General features: G+C 37.0%; 1 long non-coding RNA gene across 1 annotated transcript; it reads right to left on the reverse strand.

The window, feature by feature from the left end:
• Positions 1-4,330: 4,330 nt before the first annotated feature.
• Positions 4,331-16,924, reverse strand: LOC146488536 (uncharacterized). Its single transcript, XR_014866067.1, has 3 exons — positions 16,635-16,924; positions 10,492-10,643; positions 4,331-6,265 (listed from the first exon to the last, which is right to left on the reverse strand). It is a non-coding gene; the product is annotated as an uncharacterized LOC146488536 (long non-coding RNA).
• Between the last annotated feature and the right edge of the window lie 1,979 nt (positions 16,925-18,903).

Raw genomic sequence — 18,903 nt, forward strand, 5'->3', positions numbered from 1 at the left:
AGCGTCCAGTCGTGTTTTGAATTTTCCATACATTTGTCTGTATAGCGAACCAGCCGTGAACTGCTACTAAAAATAGTTCGTGGGAAAAAAATACAGACAAATGTATGGAAAGTTCAAAACACGACTGGACGCTTTCTGGCACAGCTACATCCCTCCAAATTTTTTTCTTAAAATCCTTTTACTAGTGCTAAAAGTTTCCAATTCATGAGTTTTTCAGAAGCGATGTTTCATGAAAATTATTTGACATCGGATTTCCATACAAACACTGTTATTTCAGACGTGTTTGCCTACTCGTCAAAATGGCGTCGAAAACCGTGATAAGGCCTATTTCATTAAAAAGAAGACGATGAGGGAAGATGAGGAGAATGAGCAAGACGACGGGCAACAAGGTAAACGTTGATAAAAACTCGTCCTTTGCACGTTTCGCATTGTCTCGGAAAACAATATCAGTCATTGGACAGACCATGGATTCAGTACCCCGATACGGCAAAAAGAAAAGTCGTTCTGGTTCGCTGGTTATCTTGTGAGTATTGGCACTAACATTAAGGTTACTTTAATGATACTTTTTTTCTTACATTCGAATTATCTTTTCTTTTGTGTCGCTTTAGAAACACTTTTGTTGATTACAACAGTGTGAAAATTTTGTAAACCCTAATTAAATTTACTCACTATTTACAGTTACGTTTTTTTGTGCTGGCGCGTCTCTCAAGCAATCAAAAAGGAATACCAAGGCTAAAACTAATATTGAAACGAAGAAGGATAATTTTAGAATAAGTTGAGCTTTATTTGCAAGACGAAACTTGCAGCCAAATGAGTGTTTATACAAACAAGAAAATTGCCAAATTTATCCACCAGACGTGACGGCACCTCTGATAATTAGTAAGATGTTCATTTCATTTTTGTGGGCTCTTGACTTTTTATTTCAGTTCACCGGGTTTTACATAATGATAATGATAATGAAGTGGATGATCATGAATCAGATGAATCTGATTATTACAGTGATTTGGAAGATGATTAGAGCAATCTAATCTGTAATGAAATAAGTCTAATCTGAAGCATCTTGGTTTCTTTGAAGTATTTTGTATGTTACAGTAATTTACATTTCAAACACTGAATTCAAAGAGTACACACTGACAGAAACCGGACAATACTGTAAAAAAGAAAAGTTGTGTTGAAGACAAAATACAGTGTAAGAGAATAGTAGTCTCCTTCTTGTGTGCTGTAGTTTTTCAGGATTTTTAATCACATGGCATGTTGATGTAAAGAAAATAAAGATAAAAGCAGGCATGGTGAATTATACAGTTATACATGACTTCAGGTATCACATAAAGATGGATTGCAGAACTATAACATCAACTTAACAGTGGGAAAACCATTTACAAATTTACACAACGTTTGCTGAAAATATGCCCAGATTGCATTTCAGAGTATCGTTTTTGGCAAAATTTCCTGGGGGAGGCCCCACAGGACCCCCCATAGAAGGGACCAATATCCCTCCATACCCTCCCTGAACGATGCCCGTGCCTTACTGCAGCCACCTACTTTATGGACAGAACCTGCTACTCAGAAACATAATGACAACCCTGGATCTGTCTCGTCGTCTTGGCTTGAAGGTCCGTTAAATTTTTGCCAAATATTACATCTATACTGCGTCAAGAAGAGAAGAAGGGTATATCTGGGAAGCCTATTTTGCTATATTAAAGAGTCACCTTGAAATTGAAAAACACAAATCTAAGCTGCAAATAAGTCTTTGAGCCTTTTAATTTTATTTCAATTTTTTGTATTTTTGCTATATTGCTTTGCAAGGCTGCCAAGCGCCAGCAAGTAATGTGTAATTGTGTAATTTGTTGCCTAAGTTTGTAGTTTAAAAAGCATCATAACTATTGTGACATCGTTAGTACCGTATTGTAAGTATTCTAAGTAATTAGTATTGTATTGCAAGTAATGATATAATTGTTAGTATCGGTGTTAGCTGTATTGTAAGTTATGTAGTAATGCAGTGTCATATGGTAATATAATTAATGAAATGTACTGTTCTGAAGTACTGTACACAATAAAGTGTTCTTAAAAAAATAAAAATAATAATCAAAGAAGACACTGTGGGAGCATATACTTGGCTGTCATTTTATTAGGCGTATTTGACCATGCATGTTAGTTCAGTCTTTGATGACAGGTAAACTATGAAAGACTCACGGAGAGTCCAAGGCATCACTTTGTATTTGCGATAAATGTGATTAGTTCAACCTGAAATGTCACGCAAAGGATTGAATAAAAAAAAAAAATAAAACATAACATCACTGAACATGTCAAGTTTTGTAACCATGAGTGCATTTCAGATAATGACGAATTTTGATGAAAAACGAGATTTGTGTGAACAATTTTTCACCCAAATACCCTTATTTCCTGGGCTTTCTGTGACAGACATTTCAGCTTTTATACTGGTGACACGATCTGGATGCATGATTGCATTGAAACACACACCTGTGAAATCCAACACAATCATTTTTGCTAAAAATAAATTCGCTTGAGGAGATCTCAATTCAATTACGTTTATTTTCACTGGAACACCATTTTCCTTTGGTAGACTAGGTACAGTTATAGTTTTCTCCAACACATCACTTTGATCATCAAACACAATGACAACAGATTTTGCTGATGATGCACAATCACGAACAATGCACTTGTGAACGTGCCAAACTACATGATTATATGTAAAAAAAAAATGAGCATTAATAAGAGGTACGAAAGTGGAGCAACTGCTTTCCATTTTGCTTTGTTGACTATCTGTCAATTTGTCCATTTGGTATCATTGAATACAGTATCTTTCTTTTTGTTTAAGTTTGCGCACAAATCTGTTCTGAAAACGTCCAAAATCTTTTAGTGTGGGTCTACCACGAATGGCATGTGTATTTGTATGTGGAATCAACATACTAGACAGAATTTCTTGTCACTTTAACTCAGTCACGCCTTCTAAGCAAAATAGCAATGCAATATTGACTCGCTTGAGTGTCAACAACTATCATTTAGGCACCAATGAGATGCCTCTTCAAACCGAAAGGTAAACAAACAAATGGTGTCTTGATTGTTATTACTCCAGAAATCATGCTTCAATCGCATTTTATCTCACAAATTCAACTTCCTTCAACGTTTTATATTTTAGGTATCCCTCACTGGTAGCTTAAATTCATGAAAACAAGCAAGGGATTTCCTTTCATTCCATATTTGACTACTAAATGCTTGCTCGCTGTTTTTAGAGGGCAAACATGAGATTCGCTGTTTTGTTTTCTTAAAAAAAAATTGGTACATGGAGAAGAATAGTGCGAAATAATTATCACCTTTGATGCTAACGAAACACCTCTGATAAACTGAAAACAGCAAACAGCACATGAAGTATAAACATAGTCATGTGGTCATCTCAACTTAAACTTTGTCACATTCACAATCCATCAACAGATACTATAACTTGCCCAGACTTGCCCAACACCCTATTGCACTTTTAACATCTAAGAAGAAAGTGGAATTAATAACTTGGGCTCCACAGATTGCCCAAGTAATTAGTTACAGTAAGGGAAGATTATAACAAGGCACAGAAAAAAATGGATTTTTTTTTTACAAAAACACTTTCATCTTCAACTACTTCACAAGCAATAACGTTTCTCAGGACAATAGTGACACAGAATTAATAACTGTGCGAGGAGGTCCTTCGCCAGTTCATTAGGTGTCAAGAAGGGCTGGTAAAAAAGAAATAAGTAGGTGTTCTATTGAAAGAGACAGTTCCAAATCATTCGATCATCAAAGATTGCAAGCCTGAAAATGTATGATCTGTACTAAAACACAAGAAAGAGTTGAATGCTCAATACTAAATAAAAGGAAATGTCAAAGCAAGAATGCACTGGTCAACACTGCATTTGTAAATTTGGCAAAAGAATACAATAATTGAATGAACCTTCCTAGTTAGAGACCCACATGGATTGTTCTTTTGACTTCCTATTAAGCCAAACTTGCTATGCCTAGATCTCTTAAGAGATTTGATATTGCAATCCCCCTTTTCAAAAGAACGCCTCAAAAATCAGTTTGATGTGAACATTGCAGAAATATCAAGAACTGCCTACACGAGGAGAAAATATGCGTTATCAAAGAGCGTGCGCGCCGTTCAATTTCACCGGTAGAGTTTGCCAAAAAGCTCTTGATACTGAAATAATTGTTGTATTTTATATATTTACCTGTGATCATTGACATCAAACTTTACCATTAGCTGCGCTGAAGATTTAAATCTAAATTGTTGGAATGTCCGGCAATGAAAAAATGTTTTTTCATTTAATTTGCATATGTCATGTTTACGTTCCTATGCAAATTTGTAGGAGATCAAAAGGATTATCGCTTTAGTTCTACTCAATCAGTATTTCTCATGGTAATCATTCAGTCTAGTTATTTTAGTCAATAGTTTTCCTATTGAATCGGAATAGCTTGGACAAAATAAGCATTAGCAGGGCAGGGAGACAAATTGACCTTTCAGATTGTAACTTGAAACGGCAGACGAAATGGAGCCGCAAAACGAAATTAGCATGTACACGTTCTTATGCAAACTTTGTATGAGAACAATAACGCATTAAAAGAATGTTGAATTGGCTCTATTTTGCTGAATTTTGGCATAGAAATTAAGTTAATAGTTTTGGACTTTGAGTTGAAATACTTTGGACAAAATAAGTTTTAACACGAGTCAGTTATGACAAACTGATCAATTGACCCCGGGAATTGACCTTTGGCCGTAACTTTATACAAAAATAACAAACAGATATTTCAATGTTTTATGTAAAATTGGGGCTTTCACTTTATAGCCATACAAAAGTTTCCCTTTTAAACATTGGTACAAATTCAATTGTAGCCAGTGAACAATATTTTTCTACGCAAGAAAGTTTCACAAACAACATTTTTATAATAACTGAGTCATGCAACGCAGACAAAGATTTCTTGTCTCTCTTGGACTACTTCGCTTACAAAGGCTTTTCAAAAAGGAAACATGTTTTTAATGTAACAAGGGTTTCTTTAAAACAGTTAAACAAAGTTATGTCTTCAAGAAAGATCTACGAAGTTGCTAAGTTGGTAAGTTACAATTTTGAACTATGTCTGACATGAATGTGAAGTTGACCCTCTGGAAACTTATCCAACCATTCACCCCTCCTCCCCTCTGTAATTTCCTTGGCCATTGACCACCCCACCCCTCTGGAATTTCCAATTCCTTCCCAGGTGGGGGTATGGATATTTTCTGGAACCACAGATTTGAATCGTTAGACAAACATTTTCTGATACAAAAAGTACAAGGCTACATGCATTTATCACGTATAACAAAAAATAACCTTGAAAAATGAAAATTGCTAAAATTCCATGCATGTTGATGTAAACCGCTTGTATACCAAAATTTAATTTCAACCAGGTTATGGAAATTAGTCAATGTTTACACGAAAGCACTTCCCAAACACAGCTACAAATTAGCAAAGATAAAATAAATGACAAAAAGCAGCCCAGTCAAAAGATTTCTTGCATTTGCTTTTAGAAGCAAAACCTTTCAAACACACAATAAAATCTTCTTATCAAGTCCTTTTTTCAGCGGTTGAGTATTTTTCAGTGATGTTTCTTTCCATTTTGAACTCTAAAAAGATGCTGCTACATAGGCGAAAAATATTTCTTGAAAATTTATTACCAGTGTGACAAGGTGCCATTTTCTGTTTTTAAAATCCAACCCCATAAAACTCACAAACATTTACACAGAAGACAGATTCTGATTGGTTTAATTGTATTCTAAATGACTGGTAGCTCAAAAGGGCAAAAAGCACCTAGCAGGGGGTGTAGAAGATTTTGTGTTTTCCTTGCTGTACATGTGCATAGTGTATTAAATGGTATAATAATTTATTATGCTGTGCTTCCTCTCAAAATACGCTTTGGAATATTTTTTTTTGGAGGTTGGAGAATGCTGCTTACTTTTTTTATGCCAACTACATGTATGGGCTTTTCGTTCACATATGTAATAACATCAAATTAGCAATGGAATTTGTCCTGTGCTACAGCCCATATTGAACACCTGTAACATGTTCCAGTGACAACCCTTATCACATGTCACATGGGAAGTATGCATTACTTCTTTAAAATAATAATTATTATTGCTATAAAAAAATTATACTTGCTTAGCATTTGTCACGTCCATCATGTTAATACTAGGTCTGCCAGTGAAGGAACACAATAAAATGCATAATGGTGGCAGCTTTCACTGAAAAAAAGAAAATAACAGGATTATGATTATTATTATACATGTATTATAATCATGTTCTAGGAGATTCAAAATAACACATCTAACCCCCCGGAATTTCCATAGCTATTTTATTTTGCTCTCCTTACAAATATTGAAGCACAGGCGTAACATGTATAATGTGCAAAATTGTCTACATTTCCCTATCACAGTTCCCACTCCACAGCAATTACAGTATCACTCAAATGCAAGTTGACAGCCTCAACTTGATGCTCGCGAGAATTAAGTATTGAGGAATCGAGTCAATGTGATTCACTCAAACGTTGACTCGATCCTCAATACACGTGAGGATCACTGAACGAAACCTTCATGATTACTCACAGTTATGAGAAAACAAATTTTTATTTCTTGAGGAATGAACGATAGCAGAAACAAGCGCAGAAACTAAAAAGTCCATTGCAATGGATCAGGCACCTCGGCATCAATTTGTCTTTGAAACGCTTACTTACAAAAGAAACAATAACTTGGTCTCTTCTAGTCGCTGCTGCAAACATGAAAACTTTCAGAGAAACTTACCCAAAAATCCAAGAAAATGCCACAAGTGAAAGAATTTAGGTAAAATGGGCAATTTTAGAGCGTGGTATTATTAAAATCTCATGGATTCTGGGTCAAATGTTATCGATCAGATCACTACGAATGGAACAATTGAAAATTTGCATAATAAAACGCTTCAGGCAGTTTGATCTTCAGCCTTAAAAAATGTATAGTTCAACTAATGTTTAAGGATCCAAGGCAATGCCTCGAGTTTAAGTCTTAGGGTAAAATTAGGAACTGAACTTCGCAACAAATTTCATTCGGGGTCCAGTGTTAGCGAATAGATTGATTTCCCAAAACAATGAAAAACTGTGTAATTTGCAAATGAAATGCAAAATGATAGCCAGAATACTGTTGTAACGCTCAAAGCATTTCAATGCATTTCTACATCAGATATCTGTTGGATTAAGGCAAAAAAGCAACTTAAGCAAAATTAATAGCCCCTTCCAATGCTACAAAATGATGACAGAAGCTGTTGTTTGAATGGAGAATTGGCATATACAGTACCACCTGGAACTATTGACCCATCGGGACTAGGGCATACCTAGTCTTTACCGCGGGTAGTGGCCGCGCATCCACCTAGGCGAAAAAGCGGTTGTGTCGTTCCGCGGTGAAGACGAGGTACAGTTTGCCGCAGTAAAATTTGCCGCGGGAGAAAAGACGAGACGTGCCTCGGAAAAGAGCAATGGGGATGGGGTTGCATTTCTAAAATAAGCGTTAGCATGAGTGAAGACATTTAAACTGCAAGTGTTTGAGGTGCGAAGAGTTGGTGCTTAATCGAAGGAGTAATTTGAAGTCAAAATGGCGTTGGATAGTTTGCGTATTCAAATATTGAAATCTTTTCAGAGATAATAAAAGTAACTAACAATCCAACACTAGAAAAAAGCTTGTTATCTCCGAGGGTATGTTAAATACGCAGTGAAATACGTGTAAGTTGATTTACATGCTTTTCAAAACACTCGGTGTAACTTTACAAACGAGATTTCGCTGAATTGTCACAAAAAATCCCTTTTTTAATTTAGTTTTCTTAATTTGTTCATTTCGATACAAGTGACGGAGGGCAAACGTCTTGAAACATTTAGCCGTAATTTGCATAGGAGCAAATTTGATGTTTGTTTTGCACTTGTGGGAACCACCGCCGTCGGCTTTTTTTTATACGTGTCCAACCAAACAGCTGCCAAAAACATCTCCTGAATTTAGAGCAAGCAGCGTTCTAAAAAAATCGGTTATTGAGAATGAATATTATTCTTGTTGCAGTGCCAAGTTCATTTTAAAAGAAAGAGGTTTAAAATAGACTGTAAACACAAGCGACAAAATTTGCGAAGCCGACACAAAGGTTTCAAATTACAATAACATCATCACGTGCGAACATTTTTTTTAAAACGTTAATTTCGTAGGTCAGTTTTTGTTTTCTTTTGCTTCTCCCAACTTAAAATTGAAATTACTTGGCAAGAAATACAAAGTAAACCACGGACTAACATTCTGGAACGCTGCTGTGTTGCATCAAACAGCTTGTCACGTCAGGAGTAACAATGTGTTGGAATTGCAATTATTATTCGTGCGATGAGCGACACAAAACATGCCGAAATATTATTTGTTTTCAATTTATAAATGATTTTAAAATCTCCGGCAAATGGAACTCCACAGACTGTATCGAAAATTCAAGTTTGCTCATTTTTTCTTAAGCAAATCTGCACGCTTCGAAGCTTCGATAGTGAATATGCGCATTTTCCTCAAGAAGTCTTTAGCGATAAATTAATTACACGTAGTACTGTAAGTAAACGGGAATTAGACACCAGAAATTCGCAGATGCTAAATATTCCTTTATTTAGAACTGCTACTGGACAGAAGACTTTTTACTATAGGACAGTGAACATCTGCAATAATTTAAATAATGATATTAAGTTATGCATTGATGTCAATAGTTTTAGGAATAAGCTTAGAGGGGTGCTTTTAGACAAATTTAAGAGGGAGGAATGATATCCTAATGATTTGCAATTGTAACTTTAAATAATTTGTATATGTTTTTATTTTTATCCTTTTCTTTGTAATTGCCACTGAAAAGCCCCTTTGGGGAAGTGGTCAATAAACGTATGTATGTATGTATGTATGTATGTATGTATGTATGTATGTATGTATGTATGTATGTATGTATGTATGTATGTATGTATGTATGTATGTATGTATGTATGTATGTAAGAATTTTGGGTATACCGAGGTTTGAGATTTTAAATCAGAATCTTCCTAAAAGGATTTTTCAAATGTGGTCGGATACCCTAAAATGGATTCTCATTTTCTTCAAATGGTTCAAGGGCTGAAAATGGTATGTGTATCGCACATGATCGTCCTCCCTAGTTAATGTCTTGCCATTAGAAGTTGTTGAACCAAAACACAAAGGAGAAAAAAGCCTATTCAAACTCTACCGCGTCTTTTCTTTACCGAGGTTTTACCTAGGTGAACTTTCCTGTGGGAACTTTGGAGCCATTAACCGCGATGGAACCTAGGCAAAAAAGCGTCCTACTGCAGGAAAACCGAGGGAAAGCTGCGAGTTACCCCGCGGCAACGACGTGGCAAATGGGTCTATAGTTCTACGCGGTACTGTATGAACACACAGGGAAGATTTTTAGTCACATGCTAGGTTGAACCAAGACTGTTCACATGCATCAAGTTTCATTCGGCGACAAACACGAGACAAGGAACAAAATTTACAGTGGTTCTTGGAACAAAAATGTTATGGAAGCTTACTGTTAAAACTTTTTTTATTCAATCTTTAAGGGAGCCAAATCAGAAAAAGAATGCACACTTTCATCTTTGCAGGACACAAAAATTTTCTTTCATTTCACTCGTCCATCAGACGACTACTTTCCAGATTTGAGTTGTCCGAACATAAAATCCTCTCACCTAAAATGTTTTATTTAAGTAAATATACTATCGAAACAATTGCAGTATGGTTACACGTACTAAAACAAAAAACACTTTTAGTCATTAATGTTGTTATGGATAGACGTGGGTAACATCACGCATGTCATGTGAATTTTGAATAATTTTTGAAGTTTGCTTGATAGCTGTGGCTGACAGGCTGAAGAAAAACTTAAACTGACACCTTTTTCCAACAAAGAGAAAATCAGCCGTTTTAAGACAAACAGCAGCCTGACATTTGCTATTTGGCATTGACTGTTTTAAAATGCAAAAGTATGTAATTATCTTTGACGTCAATATGCAAATTTAGCAGTGAAATATTCATGAGACATATGGAGAATTTTACATTTGTCACCAAAACAATGCGGCTAAAATATGAGATACAGTACTGGTTAAAATGAGTTAATAATCTCGACTCCATCCTCACAAAAATCTATTATTGACGATCAGACTCCAAGCTGGGACTGGTTTGCTGACCAGAATCAGCAGAAAAAAAGGCAACTAAAATTGTCACAAAGGTTGCTAATTTGGCAAGTGTTGTGGTGTTGAAGTAATGCAATGCTGAGAGGTCCTACATTAATAATTATTATTAGATCCTGACAAAATGATAAAGTTGGACAGCATACCCGAATATTCATTAAACCAGTTTCCTTAGTTATTTCGGTTTGCTCGATCATCCCTTGATTTGTTAACAACCACTCAAAAAATACAATGAAACTTTTAAACCAACTTACCACAGTTATAGGATTGATCCCATCCACAAATTGAAAATGTTTTGTATATGATATAAGCTCAAGTCTAGCTTCTTCAACAATAGCAGCAGTGCACAGTTAGCGTTCATGGGAAGTTCATCGTGATGTCACAAAGTTTGGTCTTTCTCTACAAACTAAATATGGATTCAACACAAAAAGTGAATTTCCAAATAGGCTTATATATGAACTTAAGCTCAAAACAAAAGAAAACAATATTACAGTATATGTGCCTATTCTTAGACAATTTTTGCATTTATCACAATAACTTACCACACAAGGGCGGGACATTTCTAGTGTATCGTTCCTTCCTTACGTAAACACATCCTAAAGATTAGCTGATTGAATACCTGAGGTTTCTCAGTAATTGTGAAAACTATTGTAGGAGATGAGTGGCCTATTCTCGTACAGGTAGTCCCTATTCTTGAACGGTCATTCTTAGATGACTAACCCTTTAAGCCCTAACAGTGATGAGCATCAAATTTCTCCCGGTAATATCAATACTTATCCAACCTTCGAGGTCATGAAAATTAAGGATATAATCACCCAAGGTGAATTTTCTCAAAATTTTTCAAAAATCATTAATAATTCATAAGCCCATTGACCTATCAAATGGTTGATAATACATCACACGCAATGACTTTATATTGACAAACCTCCTCCTTATTAGTATGCGGTGTTTTATCAGCTGATAAAACACTCCATTAGTACATGTATGCAGTGTTTTTCTCGTATGCTAATTTCCAACGTTCACAAAAGCATAATTGTTATGAACTCTATATTTCTATTGACACACGCTTTTTCAGGAATGTTTTTGAAGCTGTTCAAAAAACTTGCAGCACGTGTTTTATCAGGTCTGAAACCACTCTGCTGCGCCTCGTGGTTTTAAACCAGATGAAACACTCCTGATCATTTTTAAACATTACTTAATAACTTCTCTTGGCTTGGGGACAAGATAGGAGAGTTTGTTCTTTGATATTAGGGGTTAAAATCAACTTAGAAAAACTAAGTAATATTGAAAGTATATGCTACCTTTTTCCTGACTAAAAAAGCATTTTAAAGTCAGTTTGGGAGAGACCTTCCTCAAGTATTAAAGCTAAACAATCTGTTATGGAAGGTTTTGTGAGAAAATTTTTTGCCATACATCGCATGTTATCTAATTCCAGATTATCCCAGAATTTTATTTCATACATATAACGAGCCTTTTAATAAAACATGTGGCTCATGAGGAAAAAAGCACCTCTACTATCCCCCTGTGGAGGCGTGGTGGTGTAGTGATAAGCGCGTCGACTTTCAATTGGACAATCAGAGGGTCGTTGGTTTGAGGCCAGGTTGGTCTCTTCATTACTGTGTTGTTGGGTAGGATTAAGTTGCAAGAGTTAATGCTTGTAATTAATAGCACATGGTCATTGGCCACTCAGAACCAGTGACGTCATTAGGACGTGTGCTCGAGTTCACTCTCGTGTTGGACAATCTCTGTTAGGCCTTGAAACCCTACCCTCCCACCCATAAGGTGAGGGTCAATATTAAGTTGTTAGCCTGTTCATCTTTTGTCAATAAATTGTTGAACCCCATCTTGGTGTGATAGTAATTTCCTTAGACAAGAAACTTTGCTCCACATTGTCTCTCTTCACCCAGGTGTACAAATTGGTACCGGCGACATACTGCTGAGGGTAACCCTGCGATGGACTGACATCCCATCCAGGGGGGAATAGTAATACTCCTAGTTGCTGCATGCTACAGAAACTGGATTAACCTCCGGCTGTGTGGGCCACTTAGGCTTGTAGTGCGACTTTTTTTTTACCAACCCCTGTCGGGCTCAATGACACTTAATACAACTTGTACTTGCTTGGCGGGGTTTCAAATCACAAAACTTGAGAAAAAATATATAGCCAAGTTTTGAACTTATCAGTAAATCTTGTTTACCGGTTGTATTCACTTAAGGGGATAAATGTTCCTCCAAACAAGCAATGTTAAATTAAAATACAGTACCGCTTGAAACTATTGGACCATTTGCCACCATTTTGCCTCCGCAGTTTTACCTTGGCAAAACCCTGTCTAACCGCAATGAAAACCCGGTTTGGCATAGGTTTTTCCGGCTAACTTAAGCTGTGGTAAAGGTCAGGATGCGGTTGGGTTTGAATAGGCTATTGTTCACTTTGTTTTCAAGTTCTTCGAGTGACAATAACTTCTACAATATGCAAACTGTTGGGCTTACGGAAGCTCTCACTCAGAAGGGAAATAATCAAAGCACTCTGTTCAAGTGAATTCATGAATTGAACTGGTAAATGTAACAATATTTTGGATTATGCCCAAAGTTATATGCTTAATGTACAAAACAATTAAACTTCACTCGCAATTTTCCTTTTGATACGCAAAGCAATGCAAAGGTCAGCCACACGTAGTCAATTGATATAAATAGATATCGGAAATCAATCGATACAATCGATATCAATCACCGATTGATATCGATTGAAATCAGTTATCGATAACAATTGAACTCACAGAAAGAATTTATTATTGATTATTGTTGATTGAGATAATGGATAATAATTATTGATGGCAATTGACAGTAATCGATAACAATTGCTAATCCCAAGGAGTCCTTTAATAAATAAGATATTTTAACAGGGAGCCCACGTCACAAAATGTGGTTTTCAGTGAGGCCCTGCATAAATCTAACGTAAGAATACAAAAAAATTACAAATATAGCTATCTAAAAAATAAAAAGTAAAAAGGATAAGATCGATAAAAAAGTCTACATGTTTCTAATAAGACGTCTAAAAACTAAAAAATTGGAAATGTTCCTAATGCCGTCTGGGAGAGCGTTCCAGTCATCTACCGCATGACAAATAAAACGATGCTGACCCCATGAGCGCTTTGATTGTGGTTTACAGATGTTATTACTAAAACGAGTGTTATAATCATGGATGTCTTTAAAATGATTAAAATTAAAATTCCAATCAATCAAACCATTCAAGGACTTAAAAACTAAAAATAGGCGATGAGATCTTCGCCTTTTTTCCAATGTATCCCAACCCAGTAGATTTGAGGAGAATTTGTTTCAAACGTATTAGATGGCGTTACTATCTAGTAAACAATACAAGACCCGCATTCAAAATTAATGGTAAAACATTTTATTATTTCAGCATCTAGTCCTGCCAGGGTCAGGACGAAAAACACGGAAAATTACTTCTTTTACACGTGTTTTTCCTAGTCAATATTTATGGAGCAAAAGTGATTACTTCTGTGCTCTTGGATTATTTTTTACTTCTTGCTTACTCTTCGATTTATTATTACGCTTCTTTCTTATGCAATTAAGGATGGTGCCTACTTTTGCTACTGCGCATACGTTCTGCGCATCTTGAGATACTCAGGATTCCTATGGGTGATGCCTAGTAATACAGGGATATTTTTGCGTGGTTTAAAACTTTGCGGAGAAAGCAGAACTCAGCAAGAGCTCTTGGTATACCAAGTAAAAATTGGGGGTAATCATGCATTTTTCAGAGATAACAAAGCTTCAATTTAGAAAAAAACACCATACATTGCTTTGTCTTTTACGGCTTTTTAGAATAATTGTTTGGTCGATTATCTTTGAAAATTGCATGGATTCCAATAGCCATTGCTAAGATCTCCTTTTCCCGAATAGTCATAAACCGCGTAAAAATAGTTCGGTATTAGTAGGCACCCTCCTTAACTGAGATTATAAAAACACTGATTTTGTTGTTTATTTTGCTTCATATTAATGTCACTGTTCCGTTTAAAGTATCCAAACACACAAGCTCTAATGAAACGTAGAGTAATAAACTAAAGTAAGGACCACTAGACACGTTTGGCATTAATTTGGGGGACACCGCTCGGCGATTGGCGTGACTGGCGACTTCTATTGCGTGACCATTTTAAGGCCTCACTTCTCTGGCACTTCCAGCTGCACCTAGGCCAACAACAACAAAACACAGTTTGTTTTCGTCCACATCCGTGCCGTAATCCGACTGCATATTTTGAATAAAAATGGTGCAAACCTCGCGATCTTGATCAGCGTCATTCTTATATATGGCATTGCGCACTTTACATCAGGAGGCTAATTAAACAAAAATCTTTCTTGTCTGTGTGGCATTAACGGCAAGAATTAGACTGAAACTATTTCTGTTGCTCCGTGATTATTGCCTGTAGGGTGACAAAAACTGAACAAGTTCCCAATGTAGAAAAAGAAACATCAGTCTACAAAAAAAAATTCAGTCCACAAAACAAATTGTTGGTCGTTTGGCTTTCGATTCTATGAGTCCTCACACATTCTTTTGTATGTTTTTTTTTTAACAATACCCTGATAATAGTAATTACAGTCAACTCTCTCAAAGCGACCACTTCTCGTAAGCGATCACCTCCCGTAAGCGACCACATCGTATAAAACACTTTGTTTCTCAGTTAAATACCGTTTCAAGAGCTCTCTCGTAAGCGACCACAACTCAAATTTCTTAAGGGACCGCAACCACTTTTAGGCCAGAAAATTGACATATTCTTCTGTTTTCTGTTTCTTGTAAGCAACCACCCAACATAATCACGTATGATCGTTAGTAAATAATTAAAGAGTGTTAAGAAATGTAAATAGTCTTTAGTCTAAGTCTTATATATTCATATATTAGCTGTATTTTTCCTTTTTTGTTCTTTTTAATTTTCGAGGACTCTTTTGTAAATCACTTATCAGAGTGAAATTGATTTCCTCAATAAAGATTATTATTATTACTCAGAAGTGACAAATGTTTAATTTTAAATGACGCTACCCCGGACCGCTGACAGATAATAACAGTAGATAGTCCAGGCGCAATTCAACTTGAAATATGCCGGTGGTTTCAATCTTTTCCTCAAGCCATGGAATAGAAATGCCATAAGATTGTCTCTGCAGAAAATGTAACTATTTGCCTAATTTTAGCTGATAAGCTCATTTTTTTTTGTAATTAAGTAATCAATCAATCTAGTATTAAGCTTGTTTTGTTGATCTTTTCCATAAGCGCCCACTTTGTCGTGCCCCAAGGGTTGTCGCTTACGAGAGAGGCATAGGCCTTATCACGGTTTTCGACGCCATTTTGACGTGTAGGCAAACAGGCTTGAAATAACAGTGTTTGTATGGAAATCCGATGTCAAATAATTTTCATAAAACATCGCTTCTGAAAAATTTATGAATTGGAAACTTTTGGCACTAGAAAAAGGATTTTAAGAACAAAATTAGAGGGATGTAGCTGTGACAGAAAGCGTCCAGTCGTGTTTTGAACTTTCCCTACATTTGTCTGCATAGCGAACCAGCTGTGAGCTGCTACTAAAATAGTTCGCGGGAAAAAAATACAGGGAAATGTATGGAAAGTTCAAAACACGACTGGACGCTTTCTGGCACAGCTACATCCCTCCAATTTTGTTCCTAAAATCCTTTTCCTAGTGCCAGAAGTTTCCAATTCATGAATTTTTCAGATGTTTTATGAAAAATATTTGACATCGGATTTCCATACAAACACTGTTATTTCAAGCCTGTTTGCCTACCCGTCAAAATGGCGTCGAAAACCGTGATAAGGCCTGTTGTCGTATCTTATTCATTGCGGCTTTTGGTTGCTTTCATCTTTGCTGCGGTCGTGGTTTCGTCCCACCGCGGTGAATTCGCGGAAATCCCGATAGGCAAAGACGAGGCTCTTACCGTGTGCAAATGGTCTAATAGTTTCAAGCGGTACTGTATTTTGCCGCTTATGAAACTGTTGTTGAACTTAAAAATACCTTTGTCCTTCGCGCTGTCCAAGAATATAGGCATAACTTACCTCACAAAAATATAACAAGTTTTTTCCCGTGAAGTTGCTCGAAAATGTGAAACAGTTAACTCGTAATTCTTACTTGGAAGCAAACCTTGTTTTTTTGACTGAACGAAACCGGTCGCAAGCTAGCAAAAGTAGACTATAGATCAATAACTCATTAGAACCTATCTTACGGGTTTTATTTAAAGTCTACGAGGAATAAACGAAACATAAATACGTAAAGTCCGAAGAGGTGCGTCCATGAGATAGGCACATACACTGTAACCTACTGTACGGTAATCCGTTGTTCGAGCACACGAGTAAATATTTGAAGATAACCTGACTTATACGTACCTGTGGGAGTCCAAGAAGCCTTTGAAACAAACAACCGGATGGCGATAAGCTGGCGAATATTAAACGAGAACATGTAAAAACGCTGCAACTATTTAGAGCCACTAGCTACGGACTTGTTTCCCGCGTTTACTCAAGGCCAGTCTACTACCACAGAGCTTGCTGGGCAATCTCGTCTCCAGAGCCCAAGCGCGTTTTGGCCATATATATTGGTCACCTTGACGCCCAGGGAGGAAATAAGGCCCTACCCTACCCTGCTTGACGCCTGAAGAACGTTGTGGCAGGGGATTCCGACAGGAAGCCCCAAACCGAAAAACTCCCTGCAACCAACTTCTTTGTTTTGGAGGGAGATTTGAAATATCAAACTCGAGTTTTGTAATGTTTATGTGTGGTTGTGTGTGTGTGTGGTTTTATTTTATCGTTATTATTGTGTTTTTTTTCTATCGCCTGTATCGCCTCCATTTACCCTCAACTTAATTGGCTTAGACATCACGGATTCAAGTAAACTTTAACCAGTAGTCAACAAGAATCCGAAAGCAGATTTCATGAAGGAAACAGTTTTAAACTGTGTTTAACTAAACCAGGGGCCCGTTTCTCGAAAGTCCCGGTAACTTACCGGACCCGAAAAGTATATTTTTAAATGTTTTTTCGCCGATTACGCAGTGATTACAGACATGGTACTTGGCCAATGCTTTCATAGAATTGTAAGATTTTAAAATTTAGTTTTCAAAGCTGACAAAAATTGACTTCTTTTAAGAGACATTTATCACGAAAGACATTTATCGGGCCCGGTAAGTTACCGGGACTTTCGAGAAACGGGCCCCAGGAGCCCATGACCGACTAAACAGCTTTGAAACGTGTTTAAGCCTTGGTGTGAATGCGGCATTAAATTACGTAAAGGGACGGGGGCTACGACTTGCCATCACCTCTCATGACTTCCAATATGAATCTTGTAAGCCAGTAATATAATTTACCTCTTCCACGGGGGTGGTGTCCAAATCAACTGGCACGGACCATACTCATCTCCAAGGGTTTCAATTTGTGTGTTTCGGTATTCAGCCCAGGTTCGATAGACGTAACTCGACCGTGCGGTACTTTGTCGAGTTTTCTTCGGAATTCTGTCTCTTTCTCTTTGCTCAATTTCGTTCACTGTTGTAAGCTTTTGGAACTTGCACTTTTATCGAATTCATTCCCAAGCACTCGGATATGTCTACGCTCTTAAAAGCAAGTAATTCTTGAGTGGTAAGGACGACCTCAAAATCCTCGAGCGCTGTATACTGGCTCATAGCCCGAGCTAGCCTGCGTGGCCGGCGTAATCGGGGAAGGGGAAGGGGAGCGAGGGAGGCGAGAAAAAAATTTTTCTCGCCTCCCTCGCTCCCCTTCCCCTTCCCCGATTATGCCGACCACGCAGGCTAAGCCCGAGCAAATGAGGCCGGCCATCAAAACAACAAAGAATAAACAAAGCTCCAAAAATGCACAGGTTATGCATAAAACTCTACCAACATTACGCCGGTGATATCAAAAACAAAGTAACAACGTGATTCGCAAGTGTGAATGACACAATTAAATGCGGAAAACGCGGAAATGACCATGTTCTGAGACGGTTAGACTGAATGAACGCTCGTGTCCTATGGGACTGAAAAGCGCCTCTCGCATTAGATAGAAGTTGGCTCGTAGCGGTATGAGTATGCTCAAGGCACTAGGGAGTTTAAGAAACGAGGACGGCGCTGGCAACGAGAACGCCCCAAAACAATGGGCTTAATGAGCAAAAACAATCGCTTTGCATGTGTGTTTTACATTTTGGTACATTTCTTTACCGCCCTCTGCAAAACAACAGCGTGAAATGACCAAATTTTAGGTTTTCTCGAGAACGGGAGCGTATGACGCAAAATCTTCTTTATTTTTTCTTACTTTGACGTCGTTCATACTAATTTAGTTCCTGGAGAGTTCGCCAGCATTTTCCAAGTTAAACAAATTTAAATGATTGCGAAAGAGTTACAAAAACGGGAAGTTATATTTTTCAATGACGTTCTCTATCTCCCATAGAACACTCTCGTTCATTACATAAACCCTTACATAGAACACTCCGTTCATTTTCTAACCCTTACATGCAAATACTAAAAAATGCACTGAAGTATTGAAGAGGAAGCCTAAAAAAACATAGGGCTTATGAATAGTTATGAATATTTATTCAATCATAAAGTACAGACTTTATTGCTTGGATTTTTCATCATGATAAGCAAACATACTGTACACTGAGATTAAATACTCT

This window comes from Pavona decussata, unplaced genomic scaffold, assembly GCF_977016875.1.
Source record: "Pavona decussata unplaced genomic scaffold, jaPavDecu1.1 SCAFFOLD_9, whole genome shotgun sequence".
Taxonomy (NCBI): Eukaryota; Metazoa; Cnidaria; class Anthozoa; order Scleractinia; family Agariciidae; genus Pavona; species Pavona decussata.